A 16616-nucleotide genomic window follows, 5' to 3' on the forward strand; every position below is an offset into this window, starting at 1 on the left:
TACCACTAACCATGGATTCATGCAGGATGCAGGTATCAACCATGCTATGGCCAAAGAGCTGCAAAAACTGAAGGATATGATATCAAGTGTTCTAGGGGTGGTCAAACCTATCCCGGAGATTGCAGATGGAAGCCATAAGATATCTCATTTTGCACCACCAATTTGTGATGCTGAGATACCCAAAAGATTCCATATTCCGACTATGAAGCTGTATGATGGTTCAACGGATCCTGAGGAACACATAGCACAATACAGGGAGAGGATGGAGATCAATCCGATTCCAGAAAGGTTAAAGGAAGCGTGCCTATGCAAGGGATTTGGATCCACTCTTACTGGATCAGCTCTCAAATGGCTGCAAAGTCTTCCCCCTTACTTTATTACTTCATTTGCTAATCTAGTTAACTTATTCAATAATCAATTTTCTTGTAGTAGAAAATTTGAACGATTGACTAGTGATTTATATAGGATAACTCAGGGTCATAATGAATCATTAAGGGATTACATAACCAAATTTAGTAAAGAATCCTTGGACATTCCCAACTTGGATATAGCCACGGCTGTTGAGGCCTTCAAAATGGGATTACTTAGGGATTCATTGAAGTAAGGACTCGGGCACTCAGGTTCTCCGGCTAGAGGATGACAAGAGGATCCAGGAGAGACTAGCAGGATCCTCAAAACAAGAAAAGCAAGGATCCTCGTTCAAGAACAACAAATTCAAATCCTATAACAGAACTGACAACCAGAACGTGCATGCTGTTGACCAAGAAGATGATGATGAGGATTATCCTCCAATTTCTGAATATTGTTTTTCCGTTGATAACCATGAACTAATCCTTGCAATGCAGAATCTAGGAGAAAAAGCCAGATGGCATAGAAAAAATGACAAACCGGCCGCAATTAAAGACAAATCAAAGTGTGTGCACACCATGAGGATTTTGGGCATTTAAGAGAGGAATGCATCGCATTGAGAAAGGAAATTGGATATCTGCTGAGCAAGGGGCATTTAAAAGAGTTGCTGGGAAGAAAAAAGCCAAGGACTTAGGATCCTGAAAGGATCCCTGAAAAAGCACCAGCCCCTCCGGCAGATGCACAAGTGATAAACTTTATTTCTGGAGGATCAGACATCTGTGGTACATCCTTCTCAGCAGCTAAAAGGCATGCAAAGGAAGCTAAAATGGATAATGGAGAAAGACCTATTTGAACACCGAGTGTCTCGGAGGGAAAAGTCATAACCTTTGATGAGGATGATCGTGTTGACATCCAGGATCCTCATCATGATAGTTTAGTTATTACTCTTTTTATTTCTAACCATTTTGTCCGCAGGATCCTTATTGACGGAGGAAGCTCAATAAACATTATCCAGCTAGATGTTCTGAAGAAAATGGGTATCCCTGAATCAGATATCACACCAAGATCCTCCGTGCTTGTGGGATTTAGTGGCGAAACTAAGAGAACCCTGGGGGACATCAAACTCCCAATTTATGTGGAAGGATTACATAATTATCAAAAATTTTGTGTTATTGACTGTTTATCTTGTTGTAATGTTATCCTTGGCAGGCCCTGGATACACGATATGAAGGCAGTCCCATCCACCTACCATCAATGTGTGAGGCTCCCTAGCCCTTGGGGAATAGTCAAGATCGATAGTGATCAGCAGGAGGCTAAGGATTGTTACACCTCATCAATGAAACCAGCCTCGAAATCAAGGGAGCAATAGCAATTAAAGTATCTTCCAAGGGATGTCTTGGAGGCAAGAGAGCAGGATGTGGTCGAAATCCTCATGGATCCTAATGATCCTGAATCCAAAATCTATATTGGATCAGGGATCCTTGGCAAGATGAAAGAAGACCTTGTATCCTTCCTCAAAAGAAGAAAGTCTACCTTTGCATGGAAACATGAGGATATGACAGGTATATCGAAGGATATTATCACTCATAAACTTGGCATTGACAGGTCATTCAAACCAATCCATCAAAAAAGGAGGAAGTTTGCACCAGAAAGAAATGCCATTATCCAGGAAGAGGTAGAGAGATTGCTACGAGCAGGTAAATTCTTAGGATATATGGTAACCAAGAGGGGCATTGAAGCAAGCCCGGAACAAATCAAAACATTGGTGAATATCAAATCTCCTGCCAACGCTAAGGATGTGCAAAGGCTAACAGGCAGGATAGCAGCTTTAAACAGATTTATATCCAAATCCTCAGAGAAGTGTAAAGAATTCTATGATATCCTAAGGAAGAACAAGAAATTCGAGTGGACTGAGAAGCATGAGAGTGCTTTACGAGCCCTCAAAGAATACCTATCCTCAGCTCCAGCATTGATGAAACCAGAAAAGGGAGATGTGTTATCCTTGTATCTTGCGGTATCCTCAAAAGCAGTAAGTGCAGTCCTTGTTAAGGATCATGAAGGTACACAATATCCTGTCTATTATGTAAGTAAGAGTTTACTTGATGCTGAATCCAGGTATTCACACCTTGAAAAACTTATTCTTGCATTAATTATGGCATCTACTAAGTTAAGACATTATTTTGAAACTCATGTTATTGTTGTTAGAACTAATTTTCCAATTAAGAATGTCCTCAGGAAACCAGAGATGTCCGGAAGGATGGCTAAGTGGGCAGTAAAGCTTAGTGCCTATGATATAAGATATGAGCGTAGAACAACCATCAAATCCCAAGCATTAGCAGACTTTGTGGCTGATTTCAGTAGTGATTTACAAAAGGAAGCCGAATTGGAAGTCCAGCATCTGGAGGAGACCAAGGATCCTTGGATACTACATACTGATGGATCCTCAAATGTCAAAGGCACGGGGCTTGGTATACTACTAAAATCGCCACAGGGGGACATAATACCCCACTCCATAGCTTGTGAGTTCCAAGCCACTAACAATGAGGCTGAATATGAAGCCTTGATTGCTGGTTTGCAAATTGCTAAGCATATGGGGATCAGGTATCTTGAGGTATACGTGGATTCATTGTTAATCACTAATCACTTTTGTTTTGGTCAAAAATCACACAAGGATAATGTAACCAAACTTTATGTAAACGGGGTATGATGCTTGGTTAATTATGAAAGTAAAGGATCACTTCTGTGATAAAGATACAAAGACACAATGATTTATACGAGGAAAAAGCCCTTGATCAATGTATGATCTCCGGCATAAAAAACCTCGGGTGATGGCAACTACCGATCACCAACTTCAATATAAGAAAAATATAGTTACAACTTCGGATGATAATGAGCTGAGTACAAGGATCACTATTGTTTTGAGTGTCTAAGTGTGTGAGAATTGTGTTGTATGTCGTGTGGCCTCTTCCAAATGAGGAAGAGTGGTATTTATACAAGTGTAGGTGACCTATTTTAGGTAAAAGGACTAATTATCAGCTCATTACCCCTTTAGAAATAAAAGACAATCTAGCCTAAATTGCCGCCCATAAATCAAGCCAAGTTTCCATATCCTGTGCAACGTCTATCTCCGATTAAGCTCTTGCCATAATTGTGAAGACGCGTCCCTTGATCATCATGCTAAGAGCGTATCCTGCTAGATGTTCCTGCAAAATAACATTGCATTAAGCGGAGGTGACCGTTAGTATGAGGATCCTATAATGGTCCATGATCCTGATCCTGAAGTCCTGCTGAGGATCACTATCTGCCAAAGAAACAAGGATCATTGGTTAGGATCACGTGTAAGGATCATGTATAATAAAATTCCAGCCCTAACAATTGCCCCCAAAATATAAGGAGTTTATTGTAAATTAATGAGTTGTATTTTGTTTCGATCTTATCTCCAACGGGCGACTCCGAATAACTAGCCGTTACACATGGACTAGCCGTTGTGATCATTACGTCATAGATGTGACAATCCCTGCAGATCATGATTATAAATAGGAGATAGGGTGAGGATCAGTTTATATTTAAATTCAGGATATACTCCCTTTATAATCTCCACCGAAGATTGATCAGGTATTCTCCTCTTCTCTCTTTCCTTTCTCTATTCTCTTTGCTCTGTTTTCTGTTTTTACTCTGTTTCCATTCCGTCACAAGCATGTTGCTCCGGAATTCTCCTCACAAGGATTCCAAGAAGAGTAGTCCCCTAAAAAGCCAGGGGATCATCAAGGATTCTCCTACGGAGAGGTGTTGTTTTACTGACGCTCACGTAGACAGAATTCGTCATCGCTTTCCGGCGAATGCTGTTTTCAAATCCTTTGTTCCTACAGCTTTGAGCGACTTTGTTTCAGACGTCTGGGCGGCTTTTCCTGCTACTCCATTCACTATAGGGTATTCGTATCCTTTTCCAACCTTCACCCAATCTTTCTTTTCCTTAACCGGCATCTCTTATATCCAAGCTATGCCGATGATCTGGAGGGTTCTGTATACCTTCGAGAGGATCATTGAGCAGAAAGGGATTGATCTTGGGATGGCGGAGTTGGCCGAGCTTTATGATCTTACCACATTTGGTTCTCATCGGTACTTGCTGAAACGGAAAGCCGGGGAGGATCACCCTGTCTTCAAGGTCACTAAGAACGATACAAACTGGAAGCGTCGCTTTTTCTTTGTTAGGAGGGATTCCATCCCAGATGGGAAGGATCTGCCCAAGGAATGGGCCACTCATGGTAGGATAGAGGATCCTCGAAGGATCACTATCAGTCCTGTCTCATATGATGAGGATCACTAATGTCTTTTTTATCTCTTGTGCAGCTATATCCATCGCTCATCTGAAATTAACCCCTGCTGCAAGAGAGAGAGTCTTGGCTTTTAAAAAGCTTGATCCTGAGGTCAGAAGTTTCCAAGTCACCGTCCAAGATTCACAAGAAGTATCCTCTGCATCTGCCACTATGTCAAGTAAGTATCCTTATAGAAAATAAATTATATGTAAGATTGTTTGACTAATAAGGCAACTTATCTTGTTTTTTTGATTGTGTAGGCGCTGGGAAGTCTGCCAGGTCTGTCAAATCTGCTTCTAAATTTGGGATAGATGATCTCACCAACGTCAAGTCTTCGAGGAAGAAGGCTCCTGCTGCCAGTCCTTCAGTTTCAGCCCCCAAGGCACCTATCCGGGGCAAGGGAAAAAAGAGGAAAACCTCTGAAGATCTCCAAGGATTTCCCCTCCTCCGTCAGCAATTCCTTGACTACGTGAATGAGGTAAGGATCACTGCCCCTGTTGGTTATCCGTTTCGAATATCCTGTTTGTGTATCCTGTTTCTTTGAGGATCATCCGGTTCTGAACTTACCTTATTTCCCTTTTTGCAGAAACTTGCCGAGATCGAGACCTATCTTGGCCATGTTGAGGATCAAGAGAGCCAGATTGCCGACCTTCAACAAATGGGCGTGCTTAAGGATCTCAAGATAGCAGATCTTGAGAAGGAACTCCAGGCCACGAAGGATGAGGCTGCTCAGAGGTTGATCGATATGGATAGCGAGAAGCAGGAGATCACCCAGGATGCCAAGGTCTCTGCGGCAATTGCTATGTACAAGATACAACTTCAGATGGCTGAGGAGGCTCAGGATCCTATCTTTGACAAAAGCTCGTGGGACGTTGAAGGTTGGAAGGCAAGGCTGGCAGACCTGGAGGACGAGGATGAGGCTGAGGATATCCCCATGCTGGAAGGCGGTGATGCTGAAAAGGATCAGGGTGGAGAGGCTGGTGGTGATGGAGCAGCGAAGGAGTAGGCTGCATGATTGGGCGATGATGGATATTGTTGACTAGGCCGGAGCCCAATTTTTTAGGTTTAGTAATGGTTTTTTGTGGTTGTTGATGGTTTGTGAACAATTATGGTCTGTAATCTTCGAACGATAGTTTTTAGGGTTAAGGATCCTGGATCCTTTGAACAGTAGGTAGGATTGCAAAAGGTGGAGGGATCCTCTGTTTGGGGGATGAAGCCTTTGTGATCCTGCCGCTTTTAATTTCCTGCACAATGCTAAGACCGCATAGACAATGGACACCCTTTGCCAACCCATGTGGACGGGCCACGTTTTGCTGGTAGAAATGTGGGTTGGCAATTTTGACAACTTTTTGAAAGGGTTAAAGATCCTTTTGTTTAATAATATAACTTTAATTTTTCTGGCTTATCTCGTGTTGTTATCCTTATCTTCTTGTTTCTTGATTGTTTTTGTAGTATATTTAAAGTAACAAGGGGTGAAAATATGTTATCCAAATTTAGGATATGATCCCAGATCAAATATCCTGATATTGAAAATTTTCAAAGTACTTTAATTTAAGGATCTTAGGTTTGGTTGTCAAAGTGTAAGGGTCGGTTAGGATAGTGAGTATAATCAAAATGGTCAAGGATCATACCTGAGGATCCAAGTTAGGATCCTAACCTTCAATCGAGACAATCGTAGATAAGATTTTGATGGATAATAAGGATTAAGGATCCTTATGTGGTCTAACTTTGACAATCCTGAAAAACGAAGCACAACTTGGGACTAAGCCAATGTAAGAAATAAATTAGTAACTGGGGGCACGCCCAAAGGGTAACTGAGAATGATCCCGGAGGATCACTGGGGACAAGCCCATAGGATAACTGAGAATGATCCCGGAGGATCACTGGGGACAAGCCCAAAGGATAACTGGGAATGATCCCGGAGGATCACTGGGGACAAGCCCAAAGGATAACTGGGGACAAGCCCAAAGGATCGTATGTAAACTGGAGTATGGCCCTTTCTGGCGACTATCCAAACTTAGTGACATGAAAATGTCAAAACCTTAGCTAACGTGAAAACGTTAGAAACCTTAGGAACGGATGTATGGTACGTCTACCATTATACGTAGGATCCTAAATATAGCCAGTACGATGAGGTTGTCAGCCCCGGAAGTGGGTACTGGTCCCAAAGACGTGAACTATATCAGGATCATCGTGCGCTGCTGGCGGAAACTGGGGATAATCCCAAGGATAACTGGGGTTGGACCCAAGGATCTGCGGTGCTTTTGAAGATCTTTGACGATATGCTGAAGATACCTGAACTATCATAACTCAAATGTTTCGTGAGTAGAGGATGAAGGATACATGATCCTTATCCTTAGGTAAAAAGTAAGAAAATGCAATAGTTTCTAGGATAAGCATATTACCAGAGTAAGGATCACTGATATCACCGGGATCCTTCAAGGATACTTCAATGTAAGGATCACATGCATGAAGGATCATGTTCACATGAAATATTTCTTTAAGTGAACAGCATTCCAGGCTCTTGGTAACAAGTTTCCTTCCATGGTTAGCAACCTGTATGCCCCCTTTCCTGCTTCAGCTTCAATCAAGTAGGGACCTTCCCATTTTGGTGCTAACTTCCCGTCAGCAGGATTGATAGTATTTTGAAATGCTTTTCTCAACACCATATCTCCGACTTGGAATTTCCTTAATCATACATTTTTGTTGTAGGCACCAGCCATTCTTTGTTGGTAGCTTGCCATCCTTATCCTAGCTAGATCCCTGATTTCTTCAATAGTATCCAAATCCTGAGCTAGAATTGTAGCATTTTCTTCAGGATCACGAGCACTTGTTCTAGCAGTTGGGATCACCATTTCTGTTGGGATCACTGCTTCTGCCCCAAATACTAAAGAGAAAGGTGTTTGACCAGTGGCATTCTTGGGAGTTGTTCTATCAGCCCATAGCACATAAGGTAACTCCTCTGCCCATTTCCCCTTCTTGGATCCTAGCTTCTTCTTCAGATTGTTGATGATGATCTTGTTGGATGATTCTGCTTGACCATTGGCTTGTGGATGAACTGGTGTTGATGTTATCATCTTGATTCCCCAACTGTCACAAAAGTTAGTGGTTCTGCTTCCAATGAATTGGGAGCCATTATCACATACAATTTCAGAGGGGATGCCAAATCTAGTTATAATGTTTCTTTTAATGAAGGATATGACTTCCTTTTCTCTGACTTGGGCGAAGGCTTCAGCTTCTATCCACTTAGAAAAATAGTCAGTCATGGCAAGCATAAATACTTTTCCACCAGCTGCTTTAGGAAGCTTGCCAACTATATCCATTCCCCATCTCATGAATGGCCAAGAGGATGGTATTGGGTGTAAAAATTCAGCTGGCTGATGGAGGATATTGCTATGTCTTTGGCAAGGATCACACTTCTTAGCATACTCTACAGCATCCCTTTTCATGGTTGGCCAGTAGTATCCTGTTCTAAGGATCCTCGAGAACAATGCTCTGCCCCCGGTGTGGTTTCCACAATCTCCTTCGTGGAAATCTTTCAATACTTCTTCAATTTCAGGATCCTCAATACATCTCAAATATGGTCCTGCAAGAGATCGCTTATATAATACATCATTCAAAATTGTGAACTGAGATACCTTAATCCTGAAAGCTCTAGGATTTTCTTCCATCGGAATCTCCCCGTGTTGCAAGTATCTCATGATTGGTGAGATCCATGATCCTGAATAAGGTTGAGCTTCTTCACTAGGGATCATCGCAGTATCCTCTTCTATTTCCATGGCCACCTGATTTTTGATAGCAGGAGCCAGGATATGGATGATAGGGATACTTATATCTTCTGGAATCTTCAAGGATGATCCTAGGTTGGCCAATGCATCAGCCTCTGTGTTTTCCTCCCTTGGTACCTGTGTCAAGCTGAAAGAAACAAAGGAGAGTGCCAATTCTTTGACTATCTCTAAATACTTGGTTAGTTTTGCACCTTTAACAGCATAGGACCCATTAAAGTGATTAGTGATCAACAATGAGTCTACATATACTTCGAGATATTTTACCCCCATATCCTTAGCGATTTGCAAGCCAGCAATTAAGGCTTCATATTCAGCCTCATTGTTAGTTGCTTGGAATTCACAGGCTATGGAGTGGGGTATTATGTCCCCCTGTGGCGATTTTAGTAGGATCCCGAGCCCTGTGCCCTTGACATTTGAGGATCCGTCAGTGTGTAATATCCAAGGATCCTTGGTTTCATCCAGCTGCTGGACCTCCAATTCTGCTTCTTTTTGTAGATCACTACTGAAATCAGCCACAAAGTCGGCTAAGGCTTGTGATTTAATGGCTGTTCTTGGTTCATATCTTATATCATGGGCACTAAGCTTCACTGCCCACTTAGCCATTCTCCCTGACATCTCCGGTTTCCTGAGGACATTCTGGATTCGGCATCAAGTAGACTTTTACTTACATAGTAGATAGGATATTGTGTACCTTCGTGATCCTTGACAAGGACAGCACTTACAGCGGTTGAGGATACCGCCAGGTATAAGGATAACACATCTCCTTTTTCCGGTTTTGCTAATGCTGGTGCTGAGGACATATATTCTTTAAGGGCTTGTAAAGCGTTCTCATGCTTCTCAGTCCATTCAAACTTCTTATTCTTCCTTAGGATATCGTAAAATTCTTTGCATTTTTCTGAGGATTTCGATATGAACCTGTTCAGAGCTGCTATCCTGCCTGTCAGTCTTTGAACATCCTTGGCATTGGCAGGAGATTTGATATTTACTAATGCTTTGATTTGTTCCGGACTTGCTTCAATGCCCCTCTGAGTTACCATGTATCCTAGGAACTTTCCTGCCTTAACACCAAAATGGCATTTTGAAGGATTAAGTTTCATGTTGTAATTATCAAGGATATCGAATGCTTCTTCCAAGTCCCTTAGGTGATCCTCAGCTTTCTTTGACTTGACCACCATATCATCTATGTACACCTCCATAGTTTTTCCAATTTGATCTTTGAACATCATATTTACCAGCCTTTGATATGTTGCACCTGCATTTCTTAGTCCAAAAGGCATGGCAATATAACAATATAAACCGGTTGGGGTCATAAAGGCTGTATCCTCTTGGTCAGATGGTTCCATCTGAATTTGTTGGAATCCAGATGATGCATCCATAAAGGTCAATAGTTCATGCCCCGCCGTTGCATCCACCATGGAGTCAATGTGGGGTAATGGGAAAGGATCCTTGGGACATGCCTTATTCAAATCAGTGAAATCGACACATACCCTCCACTTTCCATTTTTCTTTTGGACAACAACCACATTGGCTAACCATTTTGGATATTTTACTTCTCTGATCATACCTGCTCGAAGTAGTCTCTCTACTTCTTCTTGGATAATGGCATTCCTTTCTGGTGCAAACTTCCTCCTTTTTTGATGGATTGGCTTGATAGACCTGTCAATGCCAAGTTTGTGAGTAATAATATCCTTAGATATACCTGTCATGTCTTCATGTTTCCAAGCAAAGGTGGATTTTCGTCTTTTGAGGAAGGATAGTAAATCTTCTTTCATCTTGCCAAGGATCCCTGACCCGATATAGATTTTTGACTCAGGATCACTAGGATCCAAAAGGGTTTCGTCCACATCCTGTTCCCTTGCCTCCAAGACGTTCCTCGGAGGATACTGTAATTGCTATTGCTCCCTTGGCTTCGAGGTTGGCTTCATAGATGAGGTATAACAATCCTTAGCCTCCTGCTGATCACTGTCGATCTTGATTATCCCCCATGGGCTATGGAGCTTCACACATTGATGGTAGGTGGATGGGACTGCTTTCATATCGTGTATCCAAGGCCTGCCAAGGATAACGTTGCAACAAGATAAACAGTCAATAACACAAAATTTCTGATAATTATGTAATCCTTCCACGAAGATTGGGAGTTTGATGTCCCCCAGAGTTTTCTTCGTTTCTCCACTGAATCCTACAAGCACGGAGGATCTCGGTGTGATGTCTGATTCTGGGATACCCATTTTCTTCAGAACATCAAGCTGGATAATGTTCACTGAGCTTCCTCCATCGATAAGGATCCTGCGGACAAAATGGTTAGAGATAAAGAGAGTAATAACTAAACTATCATGATGAGGATCCTGAATGTTAATGCGATCATCCTCATCAAATGTTATCGTCTTCCCTTCTGAAACACTTGATGTTCTAATAGGCCTCTCTCCATTATCCATTTTTGATTCTTTTGCATGTCTTTTGGCCGCCGAGAAGGATGTACCACAGATGTCTGATCCTCCGGATATAAAGTTGATCACTTGTGCATTTGCCGGAGGTGATGGAGCTTTTTCGGGGATCCTTTCAGGATCCTGGGTCCTTTGCTTTTTTCTCCCCAGCAATTCTTTTAGATGCCCCTTGCTTAGCAGGTATCCAATTTCTTTTCTTAAGGCTATGCAATCTTCAGTTAGATGCCCGAAATCCTCGTGGTATGCACACCATTTTGACTTGTCTTTAGTCCCGGATGGTTTATCATTCTTCCTGGGCCACCTAGCTTTTTCACCTAGGTTCTGCATTGCAAGGATCAGTTCATGATTATCAACAGAAAAACAATATTCTGAGATTGGAGGATATTCTTCATCATCCTCTTCCTGGTCAACAGCATGCACATTCTTATTTTCATTTCTATGGTAGGATTTGAATTTGTTGCTCTTGAAGGAGGATCCTTGCTTATCTTGTTTTGAAGATCCTACTTGTCTCTCCTGGATCCTCTTGTCATCCTCTAGCCGGATGAACCTGAGTGCCCGAGTTCTTACTTCATCTAAGTTCCTGCATGGTGTCATAACAAGATCATCATAGAATAATGAATCCTTAAGCAGTCCCATTTTGAAGGCTTCAACAGCCGTAGCCGTATCCAAGTTGGGAATGTCCAAGGATTCTTTACTAAATTTAGTTATATAATCTCTTAATGATTCATTATGACTTTGGGTTACCCTATATAAATCACTGGTTAATCTTTCAAATTTTCTACTACAAGAAAATTGGTTGTTGAATAAATTAACTAAATTAGCAAATGAAGTAATAGAGTAAGGGGGAAGACTTAGTAGCCATTTAAGAGCTGATCCAGTAAGAGTGGATCCAAATCCTTTACATAAGCATGCTTCCTTCAATTTTTCTGGGATAGGATTGATCTCCATCCTTTCCCTGTATTGTGCTACGTGTTCCTCTGGATCCGTTGTACCGTCATACAGCTTCATAGTAGGGATATGGAACCTTTTGCGTACCTCTGCATCACAGATTGGTGGTGCAAAACGAGATACCTTATGGCTCCCATCTGCAATTTCAGGTATAGGTCTAACTACTCCTGGAACACTCGAGATCATGTCCTTTAGTTTCTGTAATTCCCTGGCCATAGCATGATTGACACCTGTATCCTGCATTAATCCATGGTTAGTGGCAAGATAATTATTTAAAGTGTTACCTCCCATTGGGTTCAAATTAGGAACAGTGGTTGTGAATCCAAGTTGCTGGGATTCAGGGACAATGGAGGGACCAGTGGAGGCTATGGTCTGCATCGGAATGAAGTCCCCTTGATGGACATCCGGATTTCCTGTTTGCAAACTTCTTAGGGATCCTGGCATTGGGAAGGATCCTGGTACAAAGGAGGATCCTTGAACCTGGAGTGATCCTGGAACAAAGGAGGATCCTTGAACCTGGGATGATCCTGGGACAAAATAGGATCCTTGAAGTTGCTGTGTTCCAGGATAGACTCCTGAATTCATGAAGGATCCCATATACTGAGGATAGGATCCTGCTGGCTGAAAATGTGAGCCTGATGTCTGAGTCATTGCTGCCGACTTGAGGTGTAATCCTCTTGACTCCCCTATGATTTGTACGTCCGGGGTCCCCGATGGCTGGGAAGTGATCATTGGAGTCTCGAAGCTCAAGGATTTGGGCATCAGTGGGGAATGATCCTCTGCCGCTTTCTTTTGTCTTTTGAGGTCTCCAATTTCCCTGAGGATCCTGTCATTAGTCTCATCCTGCCGCTGCATACGATCCTTCATCTGCAAAATTAAAGCAAACACATCACTAGTACTGGGAATAGAAGAATTCATAGCAGAAGAAGATGGAGGTTTAGAGGAAGTAGGAGTTGGTCTCTTCTCAGTATTTTTCTGAGATCCTGCCGGTGGAGGAGGCAGAGTGGTCTGTGATGAGGTGACTGCAGACATCGCTGTGGACGTGTTCTTCAATGATGAAGCCATGTAACTCTTCGAAATGATTTCGAACAAAAGATTTTCTTATGAATGAAGCACCAATTTCCCCACGGTGGGCGCCAAACTGTTTTGGTCAAAAATCACACAAGGATAATGTAACCAAACTTTATGTAAACGGGGTATGATGCTTGGTTAATTATGAAAGTAAAGGATCACTTCTGTGATAAAGATACAAAGACACAATGATTTATACGAGGAAAAAGCGCTTGATCAATGTATGATCTCCGGCATAAAAAACCTCGGGTGATGGCAACTACCGATCACCAACTTCAATATAAGAAAAATATAGTTACAACTTCGGATGATAATGAGCTGAGTACAAGGATCACTATTGTTTTGAGTGTCTAAGTGTGTGAGAATTGTGTTGTATGTCGTGTGGCCTCTTCCAAATGAGGAAGAGTGGTATTTATACAAGTGTAGGTGACCTATTTTAGGTAAAAGGACTAATTATCAGCTCATTACCCCTTTAGAAATAAAAGACAATCTAGCCTAAATTGCCGCCCATAAATCAAGCCAAGTTTCCATATCCTGTGCAACGTCTATCTCCGATTAAGCTCTTGCCATAATTGTGAAGACGCGTCCCTTGATCATGATGCTAAGAGCGTATCCTGCTAGATGTTCCTGCAAAATAACATTGCATTAAGCGGAGGTGACCGTTAGTATGAGGATCCTATAATGGTCCATGATCCTGATCCTGAAGTCCTGCTGAGGATCACTATCTGCCAAAGAAACAAGGATCATTGGTTAGGATCACGTGTAAGGATCATGTATAATAAAATTCCAGCCCTAACAACTTTAATGGATACTATGCTGTTAAAGGTGAAAAACTAACTAAATATTTAGAGATAGTCAAAGAATTGGCACTCTCCTTTGTTTTCTTTAGTTTGACACAGGTACCAAGGGAAGAAAATACAGAAGCTGATGCATTGGCTAATCTAGGATCATCTTTGAAGATCCCAGAGGATATAAGTATCCCCATTATCCATATCCTGGCTCCTGCTATTGAAAATCAAGTGGCCATGGAAATAGAAGAGGATTCTGCAATGATCCCTAGTGAGGATACTCAATCTTATTCAGGATCATGGATCTCACCAATCATGAGATACTTACAACACGGAGAGATTCCTATGGGAGAAAACCCTAGGGCTTTCAGAATTAAGGTATCTCAATTCACAATCTTAAATAATATGTTGTATAAGCGATCTCTTGCAGGACCATATTTAAGATGTATCGAGGATCCTGAAGTTCAAGAAGTTTTAAAAGACTTCCATGAAGGAGATTGTGGAAACCACACTGGAGGCAGGGCATTGTTCTCAAGGATCTTAAGGACAGGATACTACTGGCCAACTATGAAAAGGGATGCTGTGGAGTATGCTAAGAAGTGTGATCCTTGTCAAAGACACAGCAATATCCTTCATCAGCCGGATGAATTTCTACATCCTATATCCTCCTCTTGGCCATTTATGAGATGGGGGATGGATATAGTTGGCAAGCTCCCTAAGGCACCTGGTGGAAAAGTGTTCATGCTTGCTATGACTGATTACTTCTCCAAGTGGATAGAGGCTGAAGCTTTTGCCCAAGTCAGAGAGAAGGAAGTTATATCCTTTATTAAGAGAAATATTATAACTAGATTTGGCATTCCTTCTGAAATTATATGTGATAATGGTATTAAAAGAAATATTTCTTTTAATAAAGGATATAACTTCCTTTTCTCTGACTTGGGCAAAGGCTTCAGCCTCTATCCACTTGGAGAAGTAATCAGTCATAGCCAACATGAACACTTTTCCACCAGGTGCCTTAGGGAGCTTGCCAACTATATCCATCCCCCATCTCATAAATGGCCAAGAGGAGGGTATAGGATGTAGAAATTCAGCCGGCTGGTGAAGGATATTGCTGTGTCTTTGATAAGAATCACACTTCTTAGCATACTCCATAGCATCCCTTTTCATAGTTGGCCAGTAATATCCTGTCCTTAAGATCCTTGAGAACAATGCCCTGCCCCCAGTGTGGTTTCCGCAATCTCCTTCATGGAAGTCTTTTAAAACTTCTTGTACTTCAGGATCCTCGATACATCTCAAATATGGTCCTGCAAGAGATCGCTTATACAACATATTATTTAAGATTGTGAATTGAGATACCTTAATTCTGAAAGCCCTAGGGTTTTCTCCCATAGGAATCTCCCCGTGTTGTAAGTATCTCATGATTGGTGAGATCCATGATCCTGAATAGGATTGAGTATCCTCACTAGGGATCGTTGCAGAATCCTCTTCTATTTCCACGGTCACTTGATTTTCAATAGCAGGAGTCAGGATATGGATGATGGGGATACTTATATCATCTGGAATCTTCAAGGATGATCCTAGATTAGCCAATGCATCAGCTTCTGTATTTTCTTCCCTTGGTACCTGTGTCAAACTAAAGACAACAAAGGAGATTGCCAATTCTTTGACTATCTCTAAATATTTGGTTAGTTTTTCACCTTTAACAGCATAGGATCCATTAAAGTGATTAGTGATTAACAATGAATCCACGTATACCTCAAGATACCTGATCCCCATATGCTTAGCAATTTGCAAACCAGCAATCAAGGCTTCATATTCAGCCTCATTCTTAGTGGTTGGAACTCACTAGCTATGGAGTGGGGTATTATGTCCCCCTGTGGCGATTTTAGTAGTATACCAAGCCCCGTGCCTTTAACATTTGAGGATCCATCAGTATGTAGTATCCAAGGATCCTTGGTCTCATCCAGCTGCTGGACTTCCAATTCGGCTTCCTTTTGTAAATCACTACTGAAATCAGCCACAAAGTCTGCTAATGCTTGAGATTTGATGGCTGTTCTAGGCTCATATCTTATATCATGGGCACTAAGCTTTACTGCCCACTTAGCCATCCTTCCGGACATTTCTGGTTTCCTGAGGACATTCTTAATTGGAAAATTAGTTCTAACAACAATAACATGGGTTTCAAAATAATGTCTTAGTTTAGTAGATGCCATAATTAGTGCAAGAATAAGTTTTTCAAGGTGTAAGTATCTGGATTCAGCATCAAGTAAACTCTTACTTACATAATAGACAGGATATTGTGTACCTTCATGATCCTTAACAAGGACTGCACTTACTGTTTTTGAGAATACCGCAAGATATAAGGATAACACATCTCCTTTTTCTGGTTTCATCAACGCTGGAGCTAAGGACAGGTATTCTTTGAGGGCTTGTAAAGCACTTTCATGCTTCTCAGTCCATTCGAATTTCTTGTTCTTTCTTAGGATATCATAGAATTCTTTACACTTTTCTGAGGATTTGGATATAAATCTGTTTAAAGCTTCTATCCTGCCTGTTAGCCTTTGCACATCCTTAGCGTTGGCCGGAGATTTAATATTCACTAATGCTTTGATTTGTTCCGGGCTTGCTTCAATGCCCCTCTTGGTTACCATATATCCTAAGAATTTACCTGCCTTTACACCAAAGTGACATTTTGAAGGATTATGCTTCATGTTATATCTGCCAAGGATATCAAATGCTTCCTCCAAGTCTCTTAGGTGATCCTCAGCTTTTATGGATTTTACCACCATATCATCTATGTACACCTCCATAGTCTGTCCAATCTGATCCTTGAACATCATATTCACCAGTCTTTGATATCTTGCACCTGCATTCCTTAATCCAAACGGCATAGCAATATAACAATATAAACCG

This window comes from Helianthus annuus, chromosome 17 (assembly GCF_002127325.2).
Source record: "Helianthus annuus cultivar XRQ/B chromosome 17, HanXRQr2.0-SUNRISE, whole genome shotgun sequence".
In the NCBI taxonomy this organism is placed as follows: domain Eukaryota; kingdom Viridiplantae; phylum Streptophyta; class Magnoliopsida; order Asterales; family Asteraceae; genus Helianthus; species Helianthus annuus.